Below are 8,903 nucleotides of genomic sequence, written 5' to 3'. Positions count from 1 at the left end.
ACTCTCTCTTATCTCAATAATAATTATAATTAAAACTAAAGAGGAACTCTGATACAGCTCACCACATTTCATTCTGTATAATTATCTTGGAGTTTCCACTCCTTCACCATTTGTGCACCATATTCGATCGCCACCATATCCACATATCACCTTTGATCTTAATTAATACTTTAAGAATTTCCTTTAAATCAACGTCACTCTTTTGTATTCAATACACTGATGAAGCACTCATTATGAATGTGCACATTTTACATTATAGATTTATAGCTTCTGCACACCCACATATATACACATAACCACTGAAGCATTGCAGTTCTTAAAACTTCAGTTCAATGCTCAGTTAAACATCTTCACCTCACTTTAGAGAACACTGAATTATCTCATTTGACTACCAGAAAGCCATTTGAGAAGTTATTTATTTACTTAGTTTTTGCCATCTCCAAATTCACACTTTGTCACCTGCACTGAAAAAGTGGATTTGGGTCCTTTTGATGGTTTTCCACTGTGAGTTGGTCTAATGCTAAACTTTGTCAGTAGAGAATGCTAGAGAGACAGGCATTGCAGAAGGAAGGTATTTTTGCTCCCTGGTTCAGTTCCCTTCCAGCAGAGGCATACAAGGATATCCAGCCCAGCTCCTACAGGGCTGGCAACTTCCCCAGTGCCATCTTTCTGAAGGGTGGACAGCTGTGGTAGAACCTATTTCCCATAGTACATGGTGACCTGGAACCCACATCAGCAAGTGACTTTTCCCACTGGCCTCTCAGAGAGTGGTTTTGTAGAAGACCACCCTAAGACTCTCCAAATGAAAAGCTTCCTCTGACACCCAAAAGAGTAGATTTCTGGCAAGGTCCTGATGGTGGATCACAGCAATTTCTCTGTCATCCATGTCACATCCATGTCCTCTGTAGTGAGGACAGGATCCACTCCTAGAAGCTCTTCCTTGGGTGCTCTGTCCCAACCCTAGGGATGGTGGCTCTTCCATACATCTGTCAACCTTGTATTCTTCTAAGTTTTCCTCATTTCTTACTAACTAACCTCTTGTTATTCTGTGATGAGTAATAATCCTATTGAATTTTCCTGTTCACATCACTATGTGATTTGTCTCTCCTGGTGGAGCCTTGGTGGATAAAAAGAGAAACACAATTAACACACACCCAGCAATTAATGTAAGGGGCTGGGCTAGTAGGTCAAGCAGAGCCAGAGCTCCTCCCTAGAAAGTTCTGAACAGAGAGTGGTTAAAAAAAAAACCATTTTCTTCCCTTATTCCAAGGCTGCACAAATAAAAACCTGTCTCTGCATTTGGCCCCTATCCCTGTCCAATGGAGAATTTTCTCTGGGAAAAATGAAACATTGACAGAGCCAAACCAGAAGCTACATCTTTTGGTATAGGTCTCATTCTTGTAACTCTGTCTGTGAAAGCCCCAACTCTTTGTAATTTGCTTTGAGAGTGAATAAATTCGTCTTTGCATATTTGTTTTGGAAGGTGCGTTAGATTGACTTTGCCACTTATTACCAAGAAGCTGTGTTAATTCACTTTTGCTTCTACTAGAACACACCCTGGGGCTGTACAGTGATACTGAGCACTCCACTCTCCCCATGGAGGTAAACAGATATTGAAAAGAATGAATGTTGACACCTCACACCATCTATATATTTCATGGGTGGGAGAGATTTGCTTCAAGTAAATTGACTTTCATTTGTAGACGCCTGCATTGGAGCAAATGTCAAATACATTCCTTTCATCCTTTTATTTTGTTCCTATTTTTGTAATCACTGCAATCCCATCTTTAGAGCTAAATCTTGGAACCACAGAACCCATTAGACCTGACTGATGTAACTCTATTAGTAATTCATGTTTTATTCAGGCTAGAAATGTGGGCATATTGATTTAACTTTAAGTAGCATATTATTCGATTACAGAGGATGTTTACGTTCTTTTAATCTGCAGGCTTTGTGTGTCCAACAGGGCTTGCTCATCAAAGGCCTGTGAACTGGTGCAAACCACTGAGTTTCTAGTGAACTAGTGATCAATGCAGAATAAAGGTGGACTCCCACTGGTTCCTTACCTGGAAAAGGACTCATTTCGTGTCTTTCAGCAAAAGAGTAAACTGCAATTGCTCTACAAAGAGAATGACTCTAGAATGTTGGTGTGGTCCAACAATGAAGTACTATTCTAGTGAACCAGATTCATACTCTAGGGTTTTCATTAACTATAATGTACATGTAAATCAACTTTCATTGGTAAAACTGTTGTTCAAACAAATCACTGGGTCCCTCCCATCATTGGGACACCCAAAGAGCCATCACCCCCAACCCTAATCAAAAGAACTTGAAATTCAGCCTTTCCTACATTTTATGGAGTGTATCATGGCTGGCAGTACACATTCAACAAAACACATTTCCTGAAGTGTTAGAGTAGATCCAAACTCAAGACCCATTTTTATTGGACACCAAATATCCATGAGTCCTCATTTTGTTGTCCAAAGAATTGAGAAGATATTTCTCATTACAAAGAGCTAGTGTGAACTTCCCATGAAATAACCAACCTACAGGAGATTCTAGGAGACTGTCAAGCCCTTGGAAGGTATTAGACAATTTTGAGTCTTCATTCTCTTATTCTGATTTAAGAGGACTTGGGGAAGCAACTGGAAAAGAAAAAAAATAAAGAGAGGAGATCGGAAACTTTTAAACAATTAACTTTCAATAAGGAAATTAGACAAGTCATCTACATTTACTGTTTCTGAAAATATAATCTGTCCTTGTACTTTTGTTCTGGAGATAGAAAAATGATTGAGTGTGACCTTCTCTAATCAGAGGATGGGAACATGATGATTTACAAATGTGAGAGTTTCTCTGCGTAATACCATAGATAGACACAGGGTAGATCCTTTTTGAAATTCTAAATAGACTCAAGGTCACAAGAATTTATATGTATGAAGTAGTTGGGCAGGAAACCTACTGTAACTATTAAGAGCAGATTGAAATCAAATTGCTAAGCTGCAGTGCTAGCTACATGTAGCACCAAAGTGGCAAAACAGGAGGTGAAGCTTGTTCTCCTGACACCCTGGTCTGTTGTTTGTCATATAAACAAAATATGTCCAGAGCTGGTCTTGGTGTCACATGCCTGTAATCCCACTTACTCAGGAGGTGGAAGCAAAAGGATCACAAGTTCCAGAACAGCCTAGGCAAAACCCTTGTCTCAAAAAAAGAATACAAAACAAAGGAACTGAGGGCATGGCTCAAGTGGTAGAGCACTTGCAGTGTGAGGACCCAGGTTCAATATGAAAGGAAGGAAGGAAGGAGGGAGGGAAGGAAGGAGGGAGGGAGGAAGGGTGGGGGAAAAGAAAAAAGAAAACATATCTATATAAAAATAATGTGTGATCATAATGCTGATGATTGATATTCATTAACAGCTTACCATTAGCTAAACCCTGTGATAAATGTTTTTCAATATAATGCTTTATTTTCACTATCTTGTATTTGTAGTCAAAACCACTAGTACAGACCCAATATGGTAGACTAGACATCCTTCTTCCCCAGTTCTAACTAAGGTCAAAGAACGGGGACAGCAGAGCTTGCAAACCTGTACTTCCTCTGAGCCCCACAGGCTGTCAAGAGCCCCCATGAGTGGGATTTCACACACAAAGCTCAGAAAATGGATGTCTAATGTGGGTTCACACAAATGTACTCAAAATAAATTAGATCAAGATTGTAACCCTCATATTCATTCAAATATTTGATTCATAGTAGTCTCCCCTTTTGGGTAGTTTTTTCAATCACCTGTAATTACCTGTGATATGAATATATTAAATGGAGAATTCTAGAAATACATAATTCACAAGTTTTAAATTGTACCTTGTTCTGAGCAGTGTGATGAAATCCTGTGCTGTCCCACTGCGTCCCTCCTGAGGTGTGAGTCTTCCCTGTGTCCACTGCACCCAACCCCTGCCAGCTGCCTGCCTGCTTGACACTGAGGAGCTGTCTTAGTTATCAGATTTGCTGTTAGGTATTGCAGGGGTTCTGCTCAACTGATCCTTATTTTACTTAACACTAGCCACAAAGTGCAAGAGCAGTGATGCTGGCACGTCAGGTATGCCAAAGAGAAATGCATTCTTAGGGTGAAAGTTTATCAAGCATAGTATACACAATGTTCAATTGTAGCCACAGTTTCACAAATTCACTGGAGGGCTTAGGACATATTACCCATGCATGGGGAGTGGGAGGACTGCTGCCTTGGTCGTTCTGTATCTGGCAACATCTTCACTGAGAAATTTTAAGGTTCTTTAGTTAGTAAGAATAGCTGCTGGGGCTTTTATTGGAAAGTACTAGAAATCAATGTCTTAATGATAAAAATAAAATGGAATGTGTGAGGCTAAAAAATGTGTCTTTAGAACTAGCCCATACTAGGAAAATAGAGGAGATGAACCAATTCGGGTCATAGTACATATATACATGGAAATGACACAAGGAAATTCCCTGTGAAGCTATTTTTAAAAATATTTTTTTCTTTTACAAAATCAGAGAATAAGAGGACAGAATAGGTCCTGCTGGGGGCTTTGGTACCAGTGGGGGTGGGGAGGATGTGGGGAAAGGGTGGAGGAGGTGAATATGGTGCAAATACTGTGTACACATGCATGTACATGGAAAATGAGACCGGCTGACACTATTCCAGGATGAAGGAGACTGGTGGAGGGGGTGAATTTAAGTATGAAATATTTGAAATATTGTAAGAACGTTTGTAAATGCTACAATGTGTCCCCACCCAGCACAATAAGAAAACAAAGTAGTCTATAACACAGAAACCTGTTACCTGTTAACTTACTTACCTGAAGGAGGTGGTCTTTAAGAAGTTTCACACAATACTTCAGGAAGAAGCAGAAATTAAATAAAGAAGCACATTGAAATCCATGTCATTCTCTTATTATTATAGCTTAGTCCGTAAGTGCTGGTGCAATTTCAATGGCAAATTAAATCCTAACAGCAATTTAGAAGATGTAATTAGAAGAGAAGTAATAAAGGATCGGAATAGAATAAAGCACTTCATTTTCTGCTGCTGCTTGCTCACTTGACAATAGAACTGGAGGAACCTCTCCCCTGTCTAATAAGAGGGCTGCAGATATGAATTCTCCCCTTGCTTTATAATCCTGGGCTCAGCTAGGGTTTACATCTCCTCCCACTTCTAAAGCCCAGAATTCCTTCTCAGCACCCACCTTACCTAAGTGATAGACACCAACAAAAAGCCATGGGATTACTAAATTCTCTGCATATTTTTCAAGTAATATATTTTTTGTTTAATCAGAAGAGTTCTTTCTCTCTCATCTCTGCCTCTATTGGTGAAAATATTTTAGGCTTCAGGAAAGAATTTAGTTTTATCTTTGTAATAGTCTTTCTTAATTCTTACTACAGCCAGATTTATATTCAGTCATTTGAAATGTGTTAGAGAAAAAGAGAACACATTTTTATCTCTGACATGCAATAGCTTTAAACTCTCAGATCTTACTTAAAACAAGTCATTCTGCGGATATTTCAAGAGCAGAAAAGTAAAAGAAATTAAAGTGTCCCTGAAATAAACAACCTCACTGTGCACATGGTGCAGTGTTCGGTGGGAAAATGAAGCACTCTATTAACGTGGTGAATAAGCACATGTGCTCTGGGGTTTTAGCCCCAGCTCTGCCCCTTACAATCAGGTCACTGGGATAAGTTACTTCTCTATGCATCCATTTCCCTATCAAGAAAATGGTATCATAAGTGTATTGCTGGGAAGACTAAGCAGGTTAAGTTGTGAGGATAATGACGCACAGGTTAGCTCACGTGTACCGGATCAGTTCAAACCAGAATCAATGTAATCATGCACCAAGGCAAGCTCTGTGGTTCCTATGCTCAGCAAATCACATCAGATTCCTTGGAGAGTGATGATGGAGATAAGGTCAGAACTAAAATCATTCTCTCTCCAAAACCTTGCTCTCATCCTGTATCTACAGGAATTGTTTCCTTGGATAAGTGCTTCCCTAATAGAGAACATCTAGCTTTTTAGGATCAGAAAACTCATTTGTACCCAGAGCCAGATTTAGATCCTAATATTCTGGATTTGAACTGGTGTTTTCAAAGCATGAAGTTCTTAGGAAATATTGCAAGAAGTGTCTATATTTTGAATATAAGAAGTATAAATGTTCTGTGGCCAGAGTTCCCATCAAGAATGGGGTGGACTTAATAACTAGCTTATAGTAAGCAGAAAATGTCAGCAGTTGTAGTTATTGTGACTTTCTTTTATCTGTTCTCTCTCTCTCTCTCTCTCCTCTCTAACTTTGGAGAAAGCCAGCTTCTTTGTCATTGAGAAGTCATGGGCCCATGTGATAAGAAGCCTCAGGCCCCTGATAGCTTTATGATCACCACTGTGGGTTGAGTCACCTGGGAAGTGGATTTGGCAGCCTCTGACAAGACTTGTAATAGTAACAGCTTCTGTGAGCATTTTAATTTCATTGAACCATTCTCCACATCTGGCCCAAAGAATTCTGTTTCACTGAATGCTTATGTTTCTAATTTGTGAAGTTGTAGGGTGATTAGTTGTGTTGTTACATCACTAGAGATAGCTGAAGCAATTAGATACTCAGAAGCATGTTGAGGTAACATGCTCCTCAAATTGTTACAAGCACCTCTGGAAATTTTGCCTTGGTGCCCCCAGCATGGCAGGCTTTCTCTCAGTACCTGCTGGCTGATTGTGTTCTTCCTAAGAGAATGTGGGAAAACTCCAGAGTAATTGTCATTTTGCCTTTATATGAGGTTTTCTTCATTTTCCTGAGAATGAGTAGTTCAGATAGACGTCACTCCCAGCTCTACACACGATGATGGCATAGGCCTGGCTGGTGGCATGTTTTATTTTATGCCCTCAGTGCTACTGAAATGGGCATAGTCTTTAATCAGGGGACTCTTGGGGAAATGCCTGGAGACAAATGCTGTTTTGCACTGGACTGAAAGCTAGGATGCTCTAACCCCTCAGCTTGGTGGAGTCCACCACACAAAAGGAAGTTGCTTGGGGATGCAGATGACAGAGGGGACCCAGAATTAAGAAATGTAAAGCCACCAGGTCACAGAGAAGTCCTCACTTCAACATTCCAATACATTTTAAAAGTCATACTTCTCAGGCATATTATCCAACTGATTCCTGTCAGGTTCAATAAAATTTTACTTGAGTTTTCATTACTTGTAACCAAAAACAGTCTAATTAATGTAGAGATACTTGGTAGACTTGCCCAATCCCACTACCTGCCACATCTGTCTGCATCTTCAGTACCTGAATTTTCAATGATGTCTTTAGCTCAGTTAATGTGGCTGAAAGTGTCCTCTCCAGAGGATCCTGTTCACAAAACAAAACAAGCCACTTGTCATTGTTCCCTCTCTGTAAATTTTGGTCAGTGAGCAGCTTTTTCCTGTTAGGCTCCAAAGATGTCACATCAAAGCCAAAGCATCTCTCTTCTAAAGCCAGTAGCCAGTCCACTTTAAATTTCCCTATGACAGCTCAGTCATCAAGAACCACACAATTCTAAGCACTGATAAACCATGTTTCCCTGGGGCAAAAAAGACTTAAGCATACTAACATATTTTTGTTAAGTATTTAGTATCTCATTACTGCCTAGCCTAGCTTAAGTCAGAAGCCTGGACACTTCATCATTGTAGACATGAGTTGGTGGATACTCTGTGCCAGACTGGCTTTATTTAGATTTCTTTTCCAAGAAAGAAAAGAGTTAAGTACCTGCTAATGATGCACAACACGCTTGTGGGACCCTGGAAACCACAATTTATGGACAAACAATGTAACTACTAGCCCATAAAAGCTAAATCCATCACTTCATTAGAGAAACATAAAGATGACTGACAGTCTGAAAATCCCTTTTTTCCATAACTACTGTGAAGACCTTCAAAGAAACTTGGCAAACAGAAGTTAATATGCCTTTCAGGTGATCCAGTTGAAAACAATCATCTCTACAGACATCAGAAACACTTCATCAACCAGCTGACCACTCCTCAATGGGAAATGGTAGGCACTTTGTGATTTCTCAAAAACCCACTTGCATTAAGTCGTGCACAGCCACCGCCAGTGACAAAACGATACCCCACAGGGTTTGAGAGCTCAGCCTCAGGATCAGGTACTAGTGCAGGAACCCAGCTCCTATGCCCATAACTGGATGAACTCAAGGAAACGAATTAACCATTAGGGACACTGATTCCTCACCTATAAAATGTGGGTAGTAGCATTTCCCATCTTAAAGCTTTGACAAGGCATAACTAGATCGATACTGTTAATATACTTACAACACTGCTTGGCTAATAATAAAGGTTAGCTATGAGTAGTCACAAACTACATTGCAAACTATTAAGAGCAAAGTCATCTGTGTTCCATTTCTACATTTCTCAGATATTTTGGAGCATTTAATGCACAGAGTAAATGTCCAGTGAATAGTTGTGGTGAAAATACATTCTATGAGAATACAAAAGAACTTCGCAAAACATCTGAGTTCAAAGATCAAAGTGCCCACCCAATAAAAGCCCTTTTCATTGTAGAGGTTCCATTGTTTTTGATTACCTCCAGTGATAGGAATTCACTAGATGTCCCAAAAAACATTAAGCATGGAATGGTTCAGGAAGTCATTCATCCCTTCATTTCTCCATCCCTCACTCCCTCCCTTCCTTCTTTGCTGTTGTCTTCTCTTTTTTTCCAACTCCATTTACTATATACCTACAATGTTGAAGACACTCCACTAAGCAATGGGGAATCCACTGCTTAATAAATCATAGACCTAGAACCCAAGAAGATTCTAATCAATTGGAGGTTAAAGCATACAGATATATACATAAATACCTACATATACATATTACAGGTGAAACATTGAGAAGCCCTTTTTATT

Source organism: Castor canadensis, chromosome 18 (assembly GCF_047511655.1).
Source record: "Castor canadensis chromosome 18, mCasCan1.hap1v2, whole genome shotgun sequence".
NCBI lineage: Eukaryota > Metazoa > Chordata > Mammalia > Rodentia > Castoridae > Castor > Castor canadensis.
This window is presented reverse-complemented; position numbering follows the sequence as displayed.